Source organism: Mobula hypostoma, chromosome 4 (genome assembly GCF_963921235.1).
Source record: "Mobula hypostoma chromosome 4, sMobHyp1.1, whole genome shotgun sequence".
NCBI lineage: Eukaryota > Metazoa > Chordata > Chondrichthyes > Myliobatiformes > Myliobatidae > Mobula > Mobula hypostoma.
The window spans coordinates 170034386-170059540 of NC_086100.1; the positions used below are offsets into that span (position 1 = coordinate 170034386).

The window sequence follows — 25155 nt, forward strand, 5'->3', positions numbered from 1 at the left end:
CTTCATTACATTAATTGTTTCTTCGATTTTCTCCATCCTGAGTTCATTTTGTTGCGTGGATTTTTGAAGATCAGATATAGCCGACTGATGTTCCGTAATAGATGTTTGTATCTTATCGATTGAATCGGCAATTTTCTGGAAATTAATTGAAATTTCCGCACGAATCAGCTCCGTAATAGAGGTTGAAATTTCCCTTTGAATTAGATCCGATATAGCTTTCAAAGTCACCGGTGGTTCAGTCGGAGGAAAATCGGTACCTTTCAGTCTAACCGGAGGTTTGCCGTCCTTCCCATTTTTTCCATTCTTAGACATAGCAGACCTTAAAAGCATCCGATTATCAAAGAGCCCAATTTATTTCAAAATATTGTAAAAGTCGATGCCTTAATGGTTAATTAAAATATAGCTGATCATAAGAAGAAAAACTCAGAGGTAATGGAGCGAGTCAAGAACACGACTTCACTCCATGAGCTCTACCGGAAGTCTCCCATTGTGGATTTTGAGGTGTGTTTAGAATCATTATCCTCTTGTAGAAGCCATCCTCTTTTCATCTTCAGCTTTTTTACAGATGGTGTGATGTTTGCTGCCAGAATTTGCTGGTATTTAATTTAATTCTTTCTTCCCTCTACCAGTGAAATGTTCCCCGTGCCACTGGCTGCAACACAAGCCCAAAGAATGATCGATCCACCCCCGTAAGTTGGAGAGGTGTTCTTTTCATGAAATTCTGCACCCTTCTTTCTCCAAACATACCTTTGCTCATTGTGGCCAAAAAGTTCTATTTTAACTTCATCAGTCCACAGGACTTGTTTCCAAAATGCATCAGACTTGGTTAGATGTTCCTTTGCAAACTTCTGAAGCTGAATTTTGTGGTGAGGACACAGGAAAGGTTTTCTTCTGATGACTCTTCCATGACGGTCACATTTGTGCAGGAGTCACTGCACAGTAGAACAGTGCACCACCACTCCAAAGTCTGCTAAATCTCCCTGAATGTCTTTTGCAGTCAAATGGAGGTTTTGATTTGCCTTTCTAGCAATCCTACAAGCAGGTCTCTCGGAAAGTTTTCTTGGTCTTTCAGAACTCAACTTGACCTCCACCGTTCCTGTTAACTGCCATTTCTTAATTACATTACGAACTGAGGAAACGGCTACCTGAAAACACTTTGCTATCTTCTTATAGCCTTCTCCTGCTTTGTGGGCATCATTTATTTTAATTTTCAGAGTGCTAGGCAGCTGCTCAGAGGAGCCCATGGCTGCTGATTGTTGGGACAAGGTTTGAGGAGTCAGGGTATTGATAAAGCTTTGAAATTTGCAGCACCTGGCCTTTCCTAACGATGATTGTGAACAAGCCATAGCCCTAACAAGCTATTAAAGGTCTGAAACCTTGGTAAAAGTTATTTGAGAGCTCAAATCTCTTGGGGTGCCCAAACTTTTGCATGGTGCTCCTTTCTTTTTTTTCCACTCTAAAATTGCACAAAACCAAAATAATACACTAATTTTGCTTAAAATGTTGAAAAGAATGTTTCCTCTTTAACTTTATAACTTTTGGAGATCAGTTCATCTTCTACTCACTTAACTATTCACAGTAACAGAAATTTTGACCGGGGAGCCCAAACCTTTGCATGCCACTATATCAACGATTCGGATGAGAAAGAACAAGTCATGGTTACTAAAAATAGATGGTGCCGTTAAGTGGGAAGATGATTATCAGGATTTATAGAGGGATCTAGCTTAGCTGGGTGGATTAGCCAGGAAACAGCAATAGAGTTTAATTTGGATAAGTGCAAAATATTGTATTTTGGGAAGACATATGGAGTAAGGATTTCACAGTGAATGGTAGAGCCCTTAAAGTGTTACAGAATAAAAGGACCTTCGAGTACGTGTACATGATTCCCTGAAAGTGTCATCACAGCATTGTAAAGGCAGCTCTTTGGCATGCTAATCTTGATCAGTTAGGGCGCTGAGTAGAGAAGTTGGAATGTTGCATTGCAGCTGTGCAAAACATTGGTGAGGCCATATTTGGACTATTGTGTTTTGGGCTGAGACCCTTCTTTAGGATCTTGTCACGAATTGTCGACTGTTTATTCCCCTCCATAGATGCTGCCTGACTTGAATTCCTCCTGTGATTGTTGATCAAGATTTCCAGCATCTGCAGAATCTTCTTCTTTCTTTCCTTATCAATCTTTTCATTAATTTTTTAAAAAAGTACATATATACAAGAGGAGGATTATCTCAAATATCTATATCGATAACAATATATATATAAAAGGTAAAATAAACATTATCAAGGTCATACATAGTATTAATCTAATAGTATATAATAAAAAATAAGATAATCAATTCTCCTCTTATCATTTCATAAAAAGAAAAAAGATAAAGAAACTTCTATAATTTTATATATATATAAATAAAACCCACTGTTTTCTGTAAACAAAAACAAAAAATTTTTAAAAATGAAAAAAAAAGGGGACTGAGCAGCCCATACCGAGAGTAAAAGCAAGAAAAAAGCGAATTTCTGATCAATTCCAAAGTTTTCTAGAAAGTAACTGGAACAGCAATAAATCAAACCATATGAAAATATTAAATAAAAGGTTGCCAGGTTTCTTCAAATTTAAAGGATGTATCAAATGTCCGACTTCTTACTTTCTCTAAACTTTGACAGGACATAGTGGAGGAAAGCCAGTAAAAAACAGTAGGTGAATTAGAGTCCTTCCATTTAAGCAAAATGGCTCTCCTAGCCAATAAAGTTGTAAAAGCCATCATCTGTTGAGCGGAAACAGGAATATATCCTGCTTCCGGTGGAATGATCCCAAAAATTGCTGTAAATAAATTCAGTTGTAGGTCCAAATTCAAGACTTTTGATAAAGTTTTAAAGACATCTTTCCAAAACTTATCTATCTTGATACAAGCCTAAAACATATGAGTTAAAGTAGCCACCTCAATATTACATCTGTCGCAATAAGATTGATATTGGGAAAAATCCTTTGACATATGTGCCCGTGTACTACCTTGAACTGTATCAAGGAATGAAGGCACAAATAGCTGAGGTATTTGCCAAATGAAAAATTTTATCCCATTGATTATCTGAACGTGACTCTCGAAATTCCAATTCCCACGCACCTTACATTTGTCGTTAGATAACTTTTGCAAATTCAATAACCATTTATAAATTATAGCTATCAGTCCTTTTTGAAATGATTTAACCTGAAAAAGTGTATCTATCATATTGGATGGATAAGCAGAGGGAAAATGTGGAAGTAAGCTACGTACAAAATTCCTAATTTGTAAATATCTAAAAAGGTGTGCATTAGATAAGTCATATTTGTCCACTAACTGAGTGAAAGACATTAAACAATCCCCCATAAACAAATCTAAAAAAGTTATTATTCCTTTGGTTTTCCAAATTAAAAAGGTCTGATCGGAAATTGATGGTTTAAAAAATAATTAAGATGAATTTTACTAGAAAGAACAGTTATTAAACTCAAAAAATCTACAAAACTGAAACCAAATTCTTAATGTATGTTCAATAATGGGATTGAGGTCTCAACTACCAATCTTAGAAAGCAAAAAAGGAAGAGAAGCTCCCAGTAAAGAGGCCAAAGAATACCCTTTCACCGAGTTTTTCTCCAAATCCACCCATAAAGGACAGTCATGCATGTCTGAATAATGAATCCAAAACGAAATGCATCAACCTCCGGGTCCAACATATAATTCTCCTTAACTTCCGCCACCTCCAACAGGATCCCACCATTAAGCACATCTTTCCCTCCCCCCCACCTCTGCTTTCCGCAGGGATCGCTCCCTACGTGACTCCCTTGTCCATTCATCCCCCCAACCCTTCCCACTGATCTCTCCCCCCCCCCGGCACTTATCCTTGTAAGCGGAACAAGTGCTACACATGCCCTTACACTTCCTCCCTCACCACCACAACTCAGGGCCCCAGACAGTCCATCCAGGTGAGGCGACACTTCACCTGTGAGTCGGCTGGGGTAATATACTGCGTCCGGTGCTCCCGATGCGGCCTTCTATATATTGGCGAGACCTGACCTCCCTTTCACCGAATTCAGTCAGCCTCCCTTTCTCCTCACCTTCTGGGATGCCAACAATCTTTATGTTATTGCGTCTGGATCTCCCTTCCAGATCTGAAAGCTTGGCCCGCAGCCTTTTATTTTCTTGCTGCAGCTCAGCGACTGAAGTTTCCACGGCGTGGATTCGCTGCTCGTGATCGGCGATCTGATTTTCAGTGCTCGACAGTCTCTCAGTGAGCGCTTGCTGGATGGACAACAGACTCTGGAAACTGTGCTCAAACTTGTCAAACCACTCGTTGAAGGACTCATTGTTTGACATTTTCTGCCAAATAAGAGGAAGCTCGTCTTCCTCTTCGGCTGACAACTTGTCTGGAGGGTTCTTGCTAGCTTGGTCCCAGCTAACATTAGCTGCAGCATCGGCTAGCGGGCGAGCGGCTCCCTTTCCACCTCGTGCTGTTTTACTGGACATGTTCATGTTACACTTTTTGGTGGCGTAAAAGACAAACAAACAACGGAGATTTTGCAACAAAAATTGAGAGTCAAGCATTCAAAAAGGCAGTTTTAACTCGTAAAGTTTGTGTGCCATGAGGAGCCCGAAAAAACACGTCTATACTGCACTCATCTCACTAGCGCCCCCCCTTACTGAATAAACTTTATCTATTTCTTTAATCCTGTTAGTAATCACTAAAAGTTCTGCTTTAGTTTTCCTTCTTAAAGCTACTGAATATGAGATTATCTGTCCCCTAAGAAAAGATTTCATTGCATCCCAAATAACCAAATTTGACATACCCTCAGTTGTATTTAATTCAAAAAAGAGAAATTTGCTCTTCATATCACCTGCAAACTTTGCAACAAAGCCATCAATTCCATCATCCAAATCATTGACATATAACTTAAAAAGAACTGGTCTCAACACAGATCCCCTGTGGAACACCACTAGTCACCGGCAGCCAACTAGAAAACGTTACCTTTATTCCCACATTTGCTGCCTGCCAATCAGCCACTGCTTTATCCATGCTAATATCTTTCCTGTAACATGCAGCCTCATGTGTGGTACCTTGCCAACGTACACAACATCAACTGATTCTCCTTTGTCTATCCTACTTGTTATTTCTCCAACTTCTTCAGACTCAAAGAACGTTGAACAGTATAGCACAGGATTAGGTTCTTCAGCCCATGATGTTGTGCTAAACTAAATTAAATTAGTCATTAAATGTTTAACTAAACTTATCCCTTCTCTCTATATGTCCATATCTCTCCATTATCTGCATGTTCTATCTAAAAGCCTCTTAAACACTTTAATTATATTTGCTTCCACCACCACCCCAAGCAGCGCATTTCAGGCACCCACCACTGCATAAAAAAGTGTTGCACCTTGAATTTATCCCTTCTCCTTAAGTGCATGCCCTCTATAGACATTTTGACCCTAGGGGAAAAAATACCAGCTGCCTACTCTATCTACACTTCATCTCTTCCACTCCAGAGAAAACAACTCAAGGTTGTCTAACCTCTCCTCATAGTATATGTCCTCTAATCCAGCAGCATGCTGGTAAACCTCTTCTGCACCCTCTCCAATGCCTCTATATCCTTTCTATAATAGGGCAATCAAATTTCAATGCTATAGTCCAGATGTGACCTAACTAGAGTTTTATAAGCTGCAACACAACTTCCCGACTCTTGAATTCAATGCCTCAACTAATAAAGGCAAGTCTGCAATATCTACCACTTTCAAGGAGTTTTTGATTTGTACCTGAAGATCCCTCTGTACATAAACGCTGGTTAGGGCCTTGCCATTAACAGTGTATTGTCCTTTATACAATAGATACTGCTTAATTGGGCCATTGGTTAATCGGGGCCACCGCTTATTTGGGACAACTCTTAAAAGAAACAAATCCATAAAAGGGATGGGATTCCCTTCACTTATTTGGGACACTGCTTAACTGGGATGGAAGACTGTTACTAAATAGTTTCTAAGTCACCTGCACTTGAGTGGCTGTTGGACACTATACTGTGTTCAGTGCAAACAGTTTTTAAATAATGCCATCTGCATGTGTTTGTGTTCAAAAAGTAGTGATTTTTGTCACTGATACTTGGTGAGAAATTAGCAGTAAGACAATGCAGAACGGTTTTGCCCATTAGATTTCAAGCATTCAGGCTTGCCAGGAATGACAGTGAAATGATTTCACTACTTCAGCAAATTAGGTACTATGAAGAATTTGAAGATATCGACAATCATCTTGAATGTTACAAAGAAAGTGAAGATTTTGAGAATACAACCTAGTGCTGATAATAGACAGCCTTCATATAATGCCTGAACTAGGTGCCTGAGCTGATTTTGTTCATTTACAGTCAAAATAACAGTAGCATACACTGGATAAATTCCTCCACCGATAACTATTAGCAACTAATACACTTTTATAGTACTGTAGCGGCATTGGTTATGTTCTAATTTGTTCTGTATTTTATCTAAATACATAATTTGTTACTTAGTTAAAATTACTTTGTTTTATTATACCTTTTTAACTATTTCCAAGACACATTGCTAATTAGGGCAATCATTTTATTGGGTCAAAATGTACTGGTTCCAATGTCTCCAATTAACTGGAAACCACTGTACTTGATTTCCAAAAACGCAGCACCTCACATTTGGCCTTTAAACTTCATCTGCCATTTCTCCACCCATATTTGCAACTAATCAACATCCTGTTGTATCCTTCAGCAATCTTCTATGCTGTCCTAAGCACCACCAACCTTTGTATCACCTGCAAACTTACTAATCTATCCTAATCAAGTTTATCACAACAGAGGTCCCAGTACAGATTCCTGCATAACACCACTAGTCACAGACTTCCAGTCACAAAGATCATTAGCCTCTATTTTATTGGCAACCCAATTCTGAATCAAAGCCAATTCTGAATCCAGAAGATTATGATGAATTGAATCTTGATAAGCAACACACATCAAAGTTGCCGGTGAACGCAGCAGGCCAGGCAGCATCTCTAGGAAGAGGTACAGTCGACGTTTCGGGCCGAGACCCTTTGGTGTCCTGATGAAGGGTCTCTCCCTGAAACGTCGACTGTACCTCTTCCTAGAGATGCTGCCTGGCCTGCTGCGTTCACCAGCAACTTTGATATGTATTGCTTGAATTTTCAGCATCGGCAGAATTCCTCATGTTTACGTTTTTGAATCTTCATAACCTGGTTATCAAGGTTATCAAGATTCAATTCATCATAATCTTCTGGATGAGCCTACCATGAGAGGTTTGCTCAAACCCATGGAGATAACATCCACAGCTCTATTTTCATCAGTCACATCAACCGAAGTCAAAGAGTCTTACAAAAATAGGCCTTTCGGTCTACCAAATCTATGCCAACCATCCACCACCCATTTATATTCATCTTTTCTTACATTATCCCCATGTTCCTTCCTCATCCATTAATCCCATTTTCTACCTCTTACCTACACATTAACCTGCACGCTACAGGAGCAATTTACAGAGGCCAGTTAACCTACCAACGTGCATGTCGTTGAGATGTCAGAGAAAACCAGAACACCTGGAGGAAACCCACATGGTCACAGATAAAATGTGCAAGCAATGTACTGTCCTTGACAATGATTACCGAATTTTTTTTTTAGATTATGAGGACACTCAGTCCTTGTTTATTGTCATTTAGAAATGCATGAATTAAAAAAAGATACAATGTTCCTCCGGTATGATATCACAGAAACACAAGACAGACCAAGACTAAAACTGACAACAACCACATAATTATAACATATAATTAGAACAGTGCAAAGCAATACCACAATTTGATAAATAACAGACCATGGGTATGGTTACAAAAAAAGTCTCAAAGTCCCGATAGCCCATCATCTCACGCAGACGGTAGAAGGAAGAAAACTCTCCCTGCCATGAGCTTCCTGCGCCGCAAACTTGCTGATGCAGCATCCTGGAAGCACCCGATCACAGTCTGACTCTGAGACTGTGCGAAAACTTCGAGCCTCCGACCAGCCCTCCGACACCGAGCACCATCTCTGCCGAGCGCTTCGACCCCAGCCCCAGCTGCCAAGCAACAAAAAAGTCGAGGATCTGGGGCCTTCCCTCCGGAGATTTCGGATCACACAGTAGCAGTGGTAGCGAAGCAGGCATTTCAGAAGTTTCAACAGATGTTCCTCCGTGCTCTCATGTCTGCCTCCATCAAATCAGAATTGTGCACGGCCTCCTACTTGACAGGTTACAGATATTCATCACCGGAGAGGCCACGCGCGCTGCGTCACACTGCCATCTTCTCCTCCTCCCAAATTCATAGCACTTTTTCTTTTTTTCCTTTAAAACAGTATCAAAATATTACCCAACGCAAACTGGGAGACCATTTCACTGAACACCTATGCTCTGTCCGCCAGAGAGAGCAGGATCTCCCAGTGGCCGCACATTTTAATTCCACATCCCATTCCCATTCTGATATGTCCATCCATGGCCTCCTCTACTGTTAAGATGAAGCCACACTCAGGTTGGAGGGACACCACCTTATATTCCATCTGGGTAGCCTCCAACCTGATGGCATGAACATTGACTTCTCTAACTTCCGTTAATGCCCCTCTTCCCGTTCTTACCCCCTCCCTTATTTATTTATTATTTTTAATTTCTTTCTCTCTCTGTCCCTCTCACAATTACTCCTTGCCTGCTCTCCATCTTCCTCTGGCACTCCCCTCCCCCTTTCTTTCTCCCCAGGCTTCCTGTCCCATGATCCTCTCCCTTCTCCAGCCTTGTATCCCTTTTGTCAATCAATTTTCCAGCTCTTAACTCCATCCCTCCCCCTCCTGTCTTCTCCTACCATTTCGGATCTCCCCCTCCCCTCCCACTTTCAAATCTCTTACTATCTCTTCTTTCAGTTAGTCCCGACGAAGGGTCTCAGCCTGAAACGTCGACTATGCTTCTTCCTATGGATGCTGTCTGGCCTGCTGCGTTCCACCAGCATTTTGTATGTGTTGCTTGAATTTCCAGCATCTGCAGATTTCTTTGTGTTTGCATTTTCAAAATGATATTTATACAGTATAGGTATATTTTACAATGGAGTGCTGAAGAATATAGAATAATCCAAGTACGCCCTAGTCTTCAACAAATCTTCTCTGTCTCCTTCTTCACCGGTGAGGCCAAATCCTCGAATCTGTGTTAATAAACGTTTTTCTTTCAACTAGATATGCCAATAGCTCTTTGTCCACATAAAATGTGTGCCTTTCTGATGGGTTAAAGCAAAAGAAAGATTCAAATGAAAGGCAGAATTTAGACATACTATAATATCTTCTGTGAGTAGTTTTCTGAATTTTGGAGGTAGAACATTCATCTCTAATTGTGCTCCCAGACAATGTTCACCACTCAGTACATAATTTTATCTGTCAATATGTTTTGCTGTAATCACAATAAATAATTGCAGGGATTATTTCCAGTTGTATTTAATGACAATCCTATAGCCAACCAGAATAGAACTTCTGAATAATTCCCTTGTTAATCAAGTTTGTTGACCACACTGCTGTGTCCATCATGAAGGACACTTGCCATCTAGGACATGCTCCCTCCTCATTGCTATCATCATCGGAGACCTGAATTTCTACTGTACACTCAACATTTTAAGAGCAGCTTCTTCCCCTTCACCATCAAATTTCTGAATGGACCATGAACACACTCGCTTTTTGCACTACTTTTTTACATTTCTTATTGTAACTTCCAGTATAATATTTTATAATGCACTGTACTGCTGGGCAAAACAAATTTCACGACATAATAAACTTGATTCTCAAGTTTGTTGCTGATTATTAGCTTGCACCGATGCATGACTGCAATAACTAAAATGCTCTTGCACACATGGCCTTTGTTGCCATATAGCTGGAATTTTCTTTTATATAATGTTAATATAAAGTGCCATGCAGTTTTCAGTTCATGTAAAAATTTCCTGCTCAGAACAATGGTTGGTCTACACAGCTGTAAATTAGAGGGTATGTTCTTCTCAAATATTTCTACCTTGATAGCTTAAAGGTGGTCAAATACTGTAATTCCCACAGATGCCACCACACTTGCTAATTTTATCCAGCATTTTCTGCTTTTGTTTCCACTTCAGCATCTGCAGAATTATTGATTTGCTTTAGAGATAGATATTCCTTTTTCCATTTTCGTTTTGAATAAGAAAATTACAAAGTAATAGCATAAGATAAAACCTTTGGCCTACTAGCCAAAAGCTTCAAAGATTTGACCTGGAAGCCTATCAGATAGGAAAGACATTGTTTTTTTATACCTCAATAATGGTTGTACTAATAGCTTTCAAAGATGAAGGCTGAAATCAGTGTGAAAGTCACAGCAGCACAGAACTTAAGCTTTGTAATCTACCCAGACTATAAATGCTGCAGAGTTTAAAATCAGTAAAACTAAGTTATATTTTGCTATGTAAAAATACACCAAATATCTTTACTATAAGGCAACACACATAAACTGGAGGAACTCAGCAGGTCAGGCAGCATCTATAGAAGAGCAAACAGTCAGCATCTTGGGCCGAGACTCTTCATCAATATTAAGAGCCTTCTGCAGAGATATGATACTCAGACATCTCTCCTCTCCCGGAACTTCCGGGAGTCTCTCACATATTAATAGTGGCTCCCTGATGCCCGCAAATTATATACAATATCACGGAAATCAATTTTTTTGAGACCAAGCGAAAGAAAAGCAAGAGAGAGTACGCGAGCGACCACGAGAGAGAGTGAGAGAGAGCGCGCCATTGCAGAGTGTTCCAAAAATAATAAAACGTACGTCACCCCAGACTACCCTAAAGTGTACTCCTGCCTAATAGGGGTCAAAATAATGACAGTGTTGCTCGCTGCACTGTTTGCAACAGTGACTTTTCTATTGCCTATGGTGGGTTAAGACTGTAAAAGACATGTTGAGGTGAGTTAACAGGTGTCATTCATTCATTGGCATAATTAACATTATTTAAACTAGCTGGCTAGCTGCTAAAGAGCTACTCTATTGTAGACATCCCACCTCTCCCCGGAGTCTCCCGCAAACTGATGGTGCCACCTCCCTGAAATTAGATTTTGCAGGGTGGGATGTCTGGATACTTAAACAGAATTTGATTAATTACCAATGCTTTGATCCATCTATTCAAAAAGATAAGTTTACAATGTGTGTCAGATTAGGAGTGCATTTCAGGTGGAAGGAACAGAGCAAGAGAACCAGAATTTTGAGTGAAATCTTGAAGAGATCTGAGGGGTGACCTCTTATCAAATTATGAGGGGAAATCATTGGCTTAAGGACAGATACGAAAGATTTAAATGGAGATGAGCAGGAACATTTTCACTTGAAGTGGATACAAGCAGCAGGAAAATGAGAGTCACTCAACTAGGCAACCTAGTTGGTACGGATGAGTTGGCCCCTAGAGCCTGTTTCCGTGCTGTACAATTCCAAAGCTTTATGTTTCCAATTCTGAGTTCTCAGCTGGCAGGAATCAATGTCTACATGCTTTCTGTGCACCTGAACAGCCATAACAGGATACCATATTCAAAACACTGACTAAAAGTTTCATCACAATATCTTGAGATTTATACTCAAATTACATAGTGACGTAGTTCAGCAATTTATTTAATTAGCTCAAACAACAGGAATTCTGCAGATGCTGGAAATTCAAGTAACACACATCAAAGTTGCTGGTGAACGCAGCAGGCCAGGCAGCATCTCTAGGAAGAGGTGCAGTCGACGTTTCAGGCCGAGACCCTTCGTCAGGACTAACTGAAGGAAGAGTGAGTAAGGGATTTGAAAGTTGGAGGGGGAGGGGGAGATCCAAAATGATAGGAGAAGACAGGAGGGGGAGGGATGGAGCCGAGAGCTGGACAGGTGATAGGCAAAAGGGGATACGAGAGGATCATGGGACAGGAGGTCCGGGGAGAAAGACAAGAGTCCCTACGCGACTCCCTTGTCCATTCGTCCCCCCTATCCCTCCCCACTGATCTCCCTCCTGGCACTTATCCTTGTAAGCGGAACAAGTGCTACACATGCCCTTACACTTCCTCCCTTACCACCATTCAGGGCCCCAAACAGTCCTTCCAGGTGAGGCGACACTTCACCTGTGAGTCGGCTGGGGTGATATACTGCGTCCGGTGCTCCCGATGTGGCCTTTTATATATTGGCGAGACCCGAGGCAGACTGGGAGACCGCTTTGCTGAACACCTACGCTTTGTCCGCCAGAGAAAGCAGGATCTCCCAGTGGCCACACATTTTAATTCCACATCCCATTCCCATTCTGACATGTCTATCCACGGCCTCCTCTACTGTAAAGATGAAGCCACACTCAGGTTGGAGGAACAACACCTTATATTCCGTCTGGGTAGCCTCCAACCTGATGGCATGAACATCGACTTCTCTAACTTCCGCTAAGGCCCCACCTCCCCCTCGTACCCCATCTGTTACTTATTTTTATACACACATTCTTTCTCTCACTCTCCTTTTTCTCCCTCTGTCCCTCTGAATATACCCCTTGCCCATCCTCTGGGTCCCCCCCCCCTTGTCTTTCTTCCCGGACCTCCTGTCCCATGATCCTCTTGTATCCCTTTTGCTTATCACCTGTCCAGCTCTCGGCTCTATCCCTCCCCCTCCTGTCTTCTCCTATCATTTTGGATCTCCCCCTCCCCCTCCAACTTTCAAATCCCTTACTCACTCTTCCTTCAGTTAGTCCTGACGAAGGGTCTCGGCCTGAAACGTCGACTGCACCTCTTCCTAGAGATGCTGCCTGGCCTGCTGCGTTCACCAGCAACTTTGATGTGTGTTGTTTATTTAATTAGCTGATCACTTAATGATATGCTATTGATATAATACTATTAGCTACATGTTAATGATATAACAATTTAGACAGAATCTTCAGAGTTAAATATTTCAAGTCAATAGCCTTAGCTCAGGATGGGAAAAAGAGTAACTAGGGTAAAGATATTAAAGAAGAAAAGGGAAAGTCTGCAAGAGATCAAATCAAAACAACAGTGTTTCAATGGAACAAATATGTGATATAAATAGATTTATGGAATTGTTTTCTTAAAACAGTACAACAATGTGGATTTTGAAAACCACTGAAATGAAACTAAATTGGTGTTGTTTTATAAAGCCTTGTTGGAATAGCAGAAGGAGGAACACAAAACTCAGAACAAGATTAGGAAGATCAATTAAATTGAAAGGTAATTGAAGCATCAGTGTCATTCTTACAAAGTAAACACCCACTCTGCATTTTTGATATTCCTAAACACTATTACTACCCATCCCCCCCTTGTGTTTCTTTTCTTACTTTTCCAATTTTGATCAAAGATTGTTGATCTGAACTGTTAACAGTTTGCCTCATCATAGATGCAACCTGCAGATTTTTTTTCTTGTTTTTTGAGCCAAATTACATAATAAAAATAAGATGTTTTAGTGTTGGAGGGGATATTGAGTTGAAAATTCAGTTCAGGATCAAAAAGCTACAATGGTTACCTACTGTTTCTTGATTCACAGCAGAAGAAATGAGAATGAGCAACTCATTCATTTCATAAAGTCGCTGCATCTGTAATAAAGTATGATATTTTCAAACAGGACAATATATGGTATATGATTTTGTATAGATGTTGTAAGAATGTGATCAATGTTTAGAACCCTCAGAGAAATTGTCTTCTTGAAATCATCATACAGACTCAGTCATCTTAATGGTTACCAGAAGCCAATAAGGAGCAGTTATTACTGACGAAGACTGTTATACTTTCCCCGTCAACATTATGCAGGCTAATAACAACACTCAGAGTCCTTACCTACTCTTTCTTTAACATAGGGTTGTTAATTAGTTACCACCTAAATTGCTTAAAAGCCTCATCAACATTTGTAAGGTCACTATCACTTAAGTGAAGAAGATTTCAAGAAAGTGTACAGCGGATAAAGATGCTTACAGTTACCACTGGCCAATGATATTTCCCAATTTTTTTTATCATGGATAGATAAAGATGTAGTCAAACAGGGGTCTATAAAAAGTATTTTTCCATTTCAATACCTTGATTACATTAATATAGTCTTGTTGATTACAGTTTGCAGTTCCTAAATCATATGCAATATTGTATATTTGAATATGCTTATTCATTCTGTCTTTCCTAAATGTAGCTGATCTTTTGTGCTCCTCAGACAATGCTTTTAAATGTAATTCTATAATTCTTGAAAATGGCCTGCTGATTTATGACTTTTTAGTTCATGAGGCCCTAGTTGAAATATTGTCCTCAAATTGTGTGCACTTCATCTTTGGAGAGATGCAGAAGAGGTTTACCAAAAAACTGCAAGTAACACTTAGGTTATATGATAAGACTGGAGAGGTTTTAGTACAAGGATATATGAGGATGCACTTCACAAAGTACACACACCTGCACAGCCCTTCAGGGTAGAACATGCCAAAGGTTCACTACACTACAAGAGATTTCTCCTCATCTCAGTTGTAAATTGCTTATGGCTCATTTTCAAACTTGATCCTGGACTCCTCAAAGAGGGGAAACATTATTCCTTAATCCCACCTGTCTATCCCAAAAAAAATGTTAATCCTTCACTCCTTAGACAGGGGAAACATCCTTCTGAATCCAGCCTGCCAAACCCAAAAATGATCTTGGTTCTAAACTTCTCAGTCAGGGAAAACATTCTTCCCGAATCCAGCCTGCCAAGCCTAAAAAGGACTATTACAAGTTTTGATGAAATATTCTTTCATTCTATTAAATTGGAAAATTCAGTCCCCACTCTACAAAATTTTTCTTCATGTCACATCCACCATCCCTAGGACTTGCTTAAGTCATTGTACTCCCACTAAAGCAAATGCAAGTGATCCAACATTATGGGGAGTGACTGCGATCTCAGAAAACAATACAGTATTTACCAATTTTCTCTATAAAGCTGCATTGTGCACACATATGTCAAGAAAAGCAAGTTTGAAAAGTATATTTGAGAGAGCAATTTTTATTCCCTCTCTAACACGATATAGTGCTGACCTATATAATCCTACTCCATGATCAATCTAAACTTTCCCTCCTACACAGCCAATAACACTCCAATTTTCTTACATCCACGTACACGTCAAAGAATCTCTTCAATGTCCCTATTGCATGAGCCTCTACCACCACCCCCAGCAGTGTTCCAAAAAACTCTAAAAAACCTACCTCTGACACTTGCCTAAACTGTCCTCCACTCACCTTAAATGGACGTCATCTGGTATTGGCCGTGGTCGCCCTGGGAAAAAAAGGCACTGGCTATACACCCTACTTATGCCTCTCAATCTTGTACACTTCTTTCAAATCACCTCTCATCCTCCTCTGCTCCAAAGAAAAAGACTGAGCTCACTCAGTCTATCCTCATAAGACATGATCTCTAAACCAGAAAACATCCTGGTAAATCTCCTCTCTAAAGCTTCTACATGCAGTATTTCATACAATGAGGCAACCAGAATTAAACACAATACTCCAAGTGTGGTCTAACAAAAGTTTTATAGAGTTTCAACCCTACACCATGGCTCTCAAATTTAATCCCCGACTAATGAAGGCCAACACACCATATGCCTTCTTAACCACTCTATCAATCTGTGCAGCACCTGGAGGGAGTTATGGACTTCAACTCCAAGACTCTCTGTTCTTCCACACCAAGAAACCTGCCATTGAGCTTGTACACATCCTTCAAGTTGGATCTTCACATTTTCCCGGATTTAACCCTATCTGCCACTATTCTGCCCAGCACTGCATCATGTCTATATCCCACTGTAACCTACAACAATTTTCTACACTATCCACAACATCTTTATGTCATCTACAAACTTACTAACCCGCTCATCCAAGCTTTTTATATATAAAAATCACAGGTATCCCAGAAAATAATCCATGTGGGATGCTAATAGTCACCAACCTTCAGGCAGAATAGGCTCCATATCTTTTGGGTAGTGACTTGTGAATTCTGTAAGGGTGTATTTCTATAGCCTAAGTATCTGTAAATCCTATGTTAGATAAGGAGAACAAAATCATACACAATAGTCCTTGGTGCTGTTTCTCTCCTAGGCCCAAAACAAACCTTCATTTCCAAGAAGCGCAACATCCTCCCTGACTCGTGGAACCCATGGCTCATGGCCATCCAAAGTTGGAAGGAAGAGTATTGCGTATCCCAAGACCTTACACCAGGAGCACACGGAAATTCCGTATATGTAGAAGTGTACATTCTCAAGCTACACACCAGCCTGATGCTTCAGCCATTTCCTATTGTGTCTATGGAAGAATCTATAGTCCCTACATTGGACTCACTGGTCACCTCAGAACCCACAAAACCACAGCGCAAGTTGATCCTAAACTACAGTCTAAGAAAGATGGTAATTGCAGTAAGACTCCCTTATTCTATTAATCAAACTCTATTGTAAATCTTTTGTAAAAAGGCTAACATGTTCTCATATTCACTTGCTGTGATTTGTGTACAAACATGAGTAGTTCCCCTTGAACATTCATACTGATTTAACAAATACTGAAAAGAAATAAATAATCTGCCATACTTCCACATTTACTTCATGTGCCAGATATTCTGCTTGTTATATTCTCCTCCATACTCAAATTCTATTTCATCTCTAGCCAAAATGTTATTTTAATTGTGGAAGGTCAGATCCAAGAATTAATCCCTGCCATTCCCCACTAGTCATTGCCTACAAATCAGAATCCACTTACATTCTCACATACTGCTTTCTACTGGATAATCAGCTCTCAATTCACATCAGTATTATATCCCCAGTACCAAGTTCTATAATTTTGTTGACCTATTTCTTGGAAGTCTTCCTAAAAATCCAAGTAGGTGAACATGTTTTTCTGCTTTACTCAAGAGAAATCCAGTAGATTAGTCAGAGCTAATTTTTCTTTTATATATCCGCATCAACTCAGCTCAGTCATATTATATTTTGAGATGTTCAGTTATTAGAGCAGACAACTGTATAGAACAGGAACAGGAATAGAACATTCAGCCCATGATGTTGTGCCAAACTAAGTAAAATAATTATGCCTAATTACACTAATCTCTTCTCCCTGCACATGGCCCATATTCCACCATCTAGCTATTCACATGTCTATCTAAAAGGCACAAAACATCCTACTATATCTGCCTCCGCCACCACCCCTGGTAGCACATTCCATGTACCCAGCACTCTGTGTAAAATAAAACTTGCTCTGTACATCTCCTTTGAATTTCCCCCTCTCGTATCAGCCATTTTGACCTTGGGAAAGACATATCTTTCTATGTCTCTCATAATCTTGGGCTCCCCTTGGGCTCTTCCAGTCTGAAGAAAATAACTAGTTAATCCAATCTCTCTTTATAGCACCTGCCCTCTAATCAAGCAACAACTTCTCCCTCTCCTAAGCTTCCACATCCTTTCTCTAATGAGGCGACCAGAAATTAATGCAATACTCCAGATGCAACCTAACTAGCATTTTCTAAAGTTTCAACGTACCCTGATTCACATTCACTGCCTTGACTAACAAAGTAAGCACATCATATTACCACCGTCAATTGTGATCACTTTGAAAGCTTAGATCCCAAGACTCTGTACATCAACACTATCAAAAACCGTCCCATTAACAGTGTACTTTCCCTTTACATTTCCTAAAGGACAACTCCTCAAACTTGCATGGATTAAATTCCATCTGCCATTTCTCCACCCATATTTGCAACTGATCTATATCCCGTTCTATCCTTTGGCCATCTTCTACACCATCGACAAACAATTTGTGTCATCTACAAACTTACTAGCTCACCAATTCACATTTCAACCAAGGCATTTATACAAGTCTCAGATAGCAGAGGTGTCAGTACACAGCCCTATGAAACACCACTAAGAGTACGTTTCATTGACCACTACCCTCTGTCCACCTGGACAATGCAAATACCTATGTCAGGATGTTATTTATTGACTATACCATCATTCCTACAGTCCAGATCAAAAGGCTACAGGACCTAAGCCTCTATACCTTCCTTTGCAATTGGATCCTCAACTTCCTAACTGAAAGACCACAATCTAAGCTGATTGGAAATAACATCTCCATCTCTCTGACAATTAACACTGGTGCACCACAGAGATGTGTGCTTAGCCCACTGCTCTACTCTCTCTACACCAATGACTGTGTGGCTAGGCATAACCCAAACAGTATCTATACATTTGCTGTTGATATAACCATTGTCGGCAGAACTTCAGATGGTGACAAAGGGTGTACAGAAACAAGATATACCAGTTAGTTGAATGGTGTTGCAAAAACCTTGCACTCAACCTCAGCAAGACCAAGGAACTAATTGTGGACTTCAGGAAAGGTAAGACAAGGGAACACAAACTAACCCACATAGAGGGAGAAGTGGAGTGAGTGAGAAATTTCAAATTCCTGGGTATCAATGTCTCTGAGGACCTAACCTGGACACAACATAGATGCAGCTATAAAGGTGGCAAGGCAGCGGCTATATTTCATTCGGAGTTTGAGGAGATTTGGTTTGTCAACTAAGACACTCATAAATTTCTACAAATGTACCATGAAGAGCATTCTGACTGGCTGCTTCAGCATCTGGTATGGCGGGGGGGGGGGGGGGGCGCCACTGCTCGAGATCAAAAAAAGTTGCAGAAACTTGTAAAATTAGTCAGTCAGCTCCATCATGGGGACCAGCCTCCGTACTATCCAAGACATCTTCAAAGAGCAGTGCCTTTGAAAGGCAGCCTCCATCATTAAGGATCCACACCACCAAGAACATGCCCACTTCACACTGTTACCATCGGGAGAGAGGTACAGAATCTTGAAGGCACACGCTCAGCAATTCAGGAATAGCTTCTTTCCCTCTTCCATCGATGAACACTACCTCACTACTTCTTTATTTCTGATATTTTGCACTATTTATTTTAACTTAACTATTTAACAGTCATATTTACACTTAATGTAACTCATTTTTCCCTCTATGTATCGTGTATTTCATTGTACTGCTGCCATAAAAGTCAACAAATTTCACGACATATGCCAGTGTTATTAAATCTGATTCCGATTCTCATATTTTGCAAACTTTGAATTTTTGGTGATTCCCTCCTTTCTTAAATACTGGATTCGCATTTTCTACCCTCCAATCCACATGGACAATTCCAGAATCTACACAACATTGGAAGATGACAACAGGCCATTCACTATCTCTGAAGCCATTTCCTTCAAGCCTCTTGGAGACAGCGCTTCAAATTCAGATCTAACATCTTTCAAGTTCAGAAACTTCACTAGTACTATTTTTTATCCGGTAGTTAGTTCCTTGAGTTCAAGCACAGAAGCAGATCTTTTGGCTTAGGGCAATCATCAATTACCAATCTACAGTAACTTAATTTACCTGCATTTGGTCTGTAGCTTTCTATGCCTTGGCAATTCAAGTGGTTATCTACATATTTCTTAAAGATTGTGAGAGTGCACACTTCCACCAACCTCTCAGACAGTTCATTCCAGATACTTCTCACACATTTAAATATTTAAATGAACACAAAGAGCATGAAAGGCTGAGGAAGTGCTGGTAAATGGTATGAGTATAGATGTGTTCTTCAAAGCTGACATGGAAACTAGGGACTGAAGGGCCCATTTCTGTCTTGTATTATTCTGTAAACTCTGTTGCAACGTTAGTTCACAGGAGATGTACAGGCAAGTTTTTATTTTATGCATAATGTAGTGGGTGCCTGGACTGTTCTGTTAGGGGTGGTAATAAAGACAAACGCAATAGAGGTGTTTAAGATGCTTTTAGATAAGCAAATACCTGTGCAAAAAATGGAGGGATATCAGAATCTGAATCAGGTTTAATGTTACTGATACAAGTCATGAACTGTGTTGAAGCAGCATTTGCAGTGCAGGCATTACAATTATGTGGGTTACGATTTTAAAAAAGTGCAACATAGAAGTATCAAGGTAGTGATCATGACTTCATGGAGTGTTCAGAAACTGGTACTGTTGAGTGCGGGTCTTCAGGCTCCTGCATTCCTTCCCTGATGGTAGTAATGAGAAGAGGACATGTCCTAGATGGCGAGGGTCCTTCATAAGGACATTGTGTACAGAAGCAATTAGTTAGGCATTTAATTACTATTTTATTAGTTCAGCAAAAGTCATGGGCCAAATGCCCTGTGTCTGTACTGTATTGTTTTATTTTCTATGTAATAGTTCCATTAGCTTTTACTTTGAGTGGCTTACAATTTTAGGGGCTTAATAATGTTGCACCATCACTAATTAAATATTCCCTACAAATGTCAGCTATTGTTGGAGCTCAGTTCCCAACTATGGCTGGGGATTTTTTGGAGATTTCGCCATAACACCACAAATCTTCAGCAATCTAGGTGTTTCTCCTACCCCTTCTCATCCCATCTAATATCTTTCAAATAAAATAAAGAATCCCTAAAAAATGGAAGAAAACCTGACTTCCTTGCACTTTCTTAAATTGCTGAAGACTCCAAGACAATTCCACCTGCCTGATGGAAATCAGTTCGTGAAATTTGGTATAATGAAAGAACTGCAAACACTTAGCAGGACAGGCAATAGTTTTAAGAGTCCAAACATTCAGAATAACCTGCTGTAACCACTAGATGATCCAAACGAGCTCTGAAACTAAGTATCCAGTGAATTGTCAAACCCCGCACTCATTACAACAGCCACCCTCTCTCCCTGCCCCCCAAAAGCCATACATTTTGGGGAGAGTGGGAGGAAATGGGAGGGGCAATAGTGGGGGTGGGGGGAATGGACGGGCAGAAGGGAGGGTGGGGTGGGCGAGCTGAATGGGGAGTGGAGGAGTGGGTGAATGGAAGGGAGGGTGGGGAATGGGTGAATGGAAGGGAGCGTTAAGTGAATGGGCGGGCGGGTTAATGAGAGGTGGAGGGGATGGATTGTTGGAGAAGAGAGAGGGTTGGGCAATTGAGGGAGAGGCGGTGGGGAGGAGGAAAAGTTTAAAGGGTGGAGGCGGAGTGCAGACGAAGGAAAGGGGAATAAGGGAGGGATTATAGCCTGACACATTTCCAGGTGAGAAATAAATCTAACGGTTTATTGAACTCACCTGATTGAAAACTTCGTCCAAACAAAGCGAACAAGCGAAGGCTGCCACTCAGGGGTGATCGGCGATGGCAGGGGGCATCCGAGGCATAGATGATCGGTTTCCTTCCGTCCCTGAGTAGCGCCTGCAGCCTTACAAAATACCACTACGTCGACTGTCAAACCCCGAGAGCGCCGGTAAAGCGCGCGTGCGCCAGCTGCCGGCCCCCGGTTGTTGGCGCGTGCGCGACCAGAGGGAACTGGGTTGTGTGGCGTTTAGGTGAGTAGGGCGCATGCGCAAGAGGGTTTACTTTGAGGAATGTCTCGCTGTATGTTGTCCCTGTCTCTAGTCCGGTAAACAGTTTATGAGGTGATTAGCATTTTCTACCTTTTGCGGAGGTTCCTCTTTTGGGACCGGCTGGGGAATCGCGGAGTTTAACCTCTGGAAGGTGGTCCGTGCTTCACCTGGTGCGGGATGCCCATGTCTGAGAGAGCAGGGTGTTGTCTGTCACCGCTGAATAGTCCATGAGGATGTCGACCTCCACATTGTTGAGTGGGGGGGGGGGTTACTGTATGCCCCTGCACACAGAATCTACACGGTTCTGAATGGAAATTTCAGCATTTCTAACACCCTGCCACAATTTTACCAATGTTTCCAGCCCTTGCTCCACGAACACACCTGAAACTCTGTCCTCGTACCCATATCTCGTGTCCACATTACCAATTTCTAGCCCCAGCTACAAGCCCGCTGTGTTTCCAGCCCATAGCCGCCCATGTTACTCACCTCCTGGTCCAACATTCTAATCTCTGGCTTTGACCACACAGCTGGTCCACAGGTTGCCAGTTAAAATGCCTGGAAAGCAAACTTGATAAATCTAAAAGACCAGCTTTTGATTTTACTGTTAATATTTTCTATTCATACTTATAATTGTATCATTGATCCTCGGTGTATGTTCGAATAATTTAAATCAGCAGACTTAAAGGGAACCAAGATGTCAGTTATACTTTATTAGAAATTCTTCAGATAAGAGAAGGAAAATGATGGGAACTATCCTTGGCAGAACTGGATGGGCCACAGGAAGTTCTCCAAAGACACTTTGTGTGGTGTGGCACTATCATCATTCAAGAGCGAAGAAGTTAGAAATGAACTAGTTCAAAGCTGGCTATCCTGGGCAGTGTACAGTATAGCAGAAGTGGAGGTGTGTTTGGCCTCCATTCAGAACCTAATGGCCTGGAGTATCCCACACACTGTAATGATCAAGTAGGCTCTTGGTTTATATGTGTTCTACAATTGTAGCAAATAGCCATGGAAAAGAAAAATAGAAATGACTGCAGGATATACACTGAATCAAAGCAGAATACAAATAGGCATGCCAGGGCTAGGTGCAGTGTAGCTAAAAAATAAGAGGTCCCAATCTTGTGAATCTGCAACATTGGACTACAATTCTGTGACACGTATCATTTTAATTCATTCTTTGGAATCCGTGCACCACTGGTAAAATTAGCACTTATTTCCCAGCCTCTAATTGTCCTTTAAAAATATGATGACACCAGATTGCTTTAGTAAGTAATTTTTAAATTAATTACATGAGATAGTTTGGAGTCACATATAAGCCACAGTAGGTAAAGGACATTCTCCTTCCCAAAGGGCATTTGTGAATCGAAGGATTTGTGAAACGATCAGTTTTTACAATCAATATTCACTAATTACTGTTGCAAATCCCTAAAACAATTCTATTCCGAAATTGTGCTAAGTCCTAGATTCTTCAACCAGCATAAAATGTCATCCTTGCATCAATGCTAAGAAGCCCTTTAAGGAATTTGTATGTTTCCATGAGGTAAATCCTCATTCTCCTAAAGTCTAGAAAGTAATCTCAGACCTCTCCGCATAAACGAAACCAAGGATCAATCTGCTAAGAGAGGCCTTTATACAGGCACATGAACAGGCAGGTCACAGAGGAATGTAGACCATGTGATTAGTTTAAATTGCCATCATAGTTAGCAAGGACCAAAGGGCAATGCTGTACCCATGTTTGCAACATGCTGGAAAATGTTGCTGGAATGGGCTGGAAAGGGCCCATGTTTGGAACATGCTGGAAACTTACCCCCCGCCATACGGTGTTGCTATTCTTATTTATAGGGGATGACTAAAGACCTCTGTATCACCATTCTTTGCCTTTTGCACATTACTGTAATATTCCCCATATGTTTACTCCTCAATATCCTTACCAGTAAATGGCTGCAAAATGGTGTAAACAACAGGAATTCTGCAGATGCTGGAAATTCAAGCAACACACATCAAAGTTGCTGGTGAACACAGCAGGCCAGGCAGCATCTCTAGGAAGAGGTACAGTCAACATTTCAGGCCGAGACTCTTCGTCAGGACTAACTGAAGGAAGAGTTAGTAAGAGATTTGAAAGTGGGAGAGGGAGAGGGAGATCCAAAATGAGAGGAGAAGACAGGAGGGGGAGGGATGGAGCCAAGAGCTGGACAGGTGATTGGCAAAGGGGATATGAGAGGATCATGGGACAGGAAGTCCGGGGAGAAAGACAAGGGGGGGGAACCCAGAGGATGGGCAAGGGGTATAGTCAGAGGGACAGAGGGAGAAAAAGGAAAGTGAGAGAAAGAATGTGTGTATAAAAATAAATAACAGATGGGGTACGAGGGGGAGGTGGGGCATTAGCGGAAGTTAGAGAAGTCAATGTTCATGCCATCAGGTTAGAGGCTACCCAGACGGAATATAAGGTGTTGTTCCTCCAACCTGAGTGTGGCTTCATCTTTACAGTAGAGGAGGCCGTGGATAGACATGTCAGAATGGGAACGGGATGTGGAATTAAAATATGTGGCCACTGGGAGATCCTGCTTTCTCTGGCGGACAGAGCGTAGGTGTTCAGCAAAGCGGTCTCCCAATCTGCGTTGGGTCTCACCAATATATAGAAGGCCAGATCGGGAGCACCGGACACAGTATAATCACCCCAGCCGACTCACAGGTGAAGTGTCACCTCACTTGGAAGGACTGTCTGGGGCCTTGAATGGTGGTAAGGGAGGAAGTGTAAGGGCATGTGTAGCACTTGTTCGGCTTACAAGGATAAGTGCCAGGAGGGAGATCAGTGGGGAGGGATGGGGGGGACGAATGGACATGGGAGTCACGTAGGGAGCGATCCCTGCAGAAAGCAGAGGAGGGGGAGGGAAAGATGTGCTGAGTGGTGGGATCCTGTTGGAGGTGGCGGAAGTTACGGAGAATAATATGTTGGACCCGGAGGCTGGTGGGGTGGTAGGTGAGGACCAGGGGAACCCTATTCCTAGTGGGGTGGCGAGAGGATGGAGTGAGAGCAGATGTGCATGAAATGGGGGAGATGCGTTTAAAAGCAGAGTTGATGGTGGAGGAAGAGAAGCCCCTTTCTTTAAAAAAGGAAGACATCTCCCCCGTCCTGGAATGAAAAGCCCCATCCTGAGAGCAGATGCGGCGGAGATGGAGGAATTGCGAGAAGGGGATGGCATTCTTGCAAGAGACAGGGTGAGAAGAGGAATAGTCTAGACAGCTGTGAGAGTCAGTAGGCTTATAGTAGACATCAGTGTCTCCAGCTCCATCAGCTGTCTCCAGAGACAGAAAGATCTAGAAAGGGGAGGGAGGTGTCAGAAATGGACCAGGTAAACTTGAGGGCAGGGTGAAAGTTGGAGGCAAAGTTAATAAAGTCAACGAGCTCAGCATGCGTGCAGGAAGCAACGCCAATGCAGTCATCGATGTAGCGAAGGAAAAGTAGGGGACAGATACCAGAATAGGCACGGAACATAGATTGTTCCACAAAGCCAACAAAAAGGCAGGCATAGCTAGGACCCATACAGGTGCCCATAGCTACACCTTTAGTTTGGAGGAAGTGGGAGGAGCCAAAAGAGAAATTATTAAGAGTAGGGACTAATTCCACTAGACAGAGCAGAGTGGTGGTAGAGGGGAACTGTTTAGGTCTGGAATCCAAAAAGAAGCAGAGAGCCTCCAACCTGATGGCATGAACATTGACTTCTCTAACTTCTGCTAATGCCCCACCTCCCCCTCGTACCCCAACCGTTATTTA

General features: G+C 41.5%; 1 protein-coding gene across 2 annotated transcripts in view; it reads right to left on the reverse strand.

The window, feature by feature from the left end:
- Positions 1 to 25155, reverse strand: part of LOC134345774 (sodium/hydrogen exchanger 9B2-like) — a 180883-nt gene that overhangs the window by 132304 nt on the left and 23424 nt on the right. Inside the window, exon 1 of one of the 2 annotated variants that reach the window (XM_063046968.1) lies at positions 21108 to 21292. The exons of the other annotated variant lie outside the window; for it this stretch is intronic. The gene's annotated coding sequence lies outside the window, so the exon portion shown is untranslated. Of the gene's footprint in view, positions 1 to 21107; positions 21293 to 25155 lie in introns of those variants that run through there. 2 annotated transcript variants of the gene reach the window in all.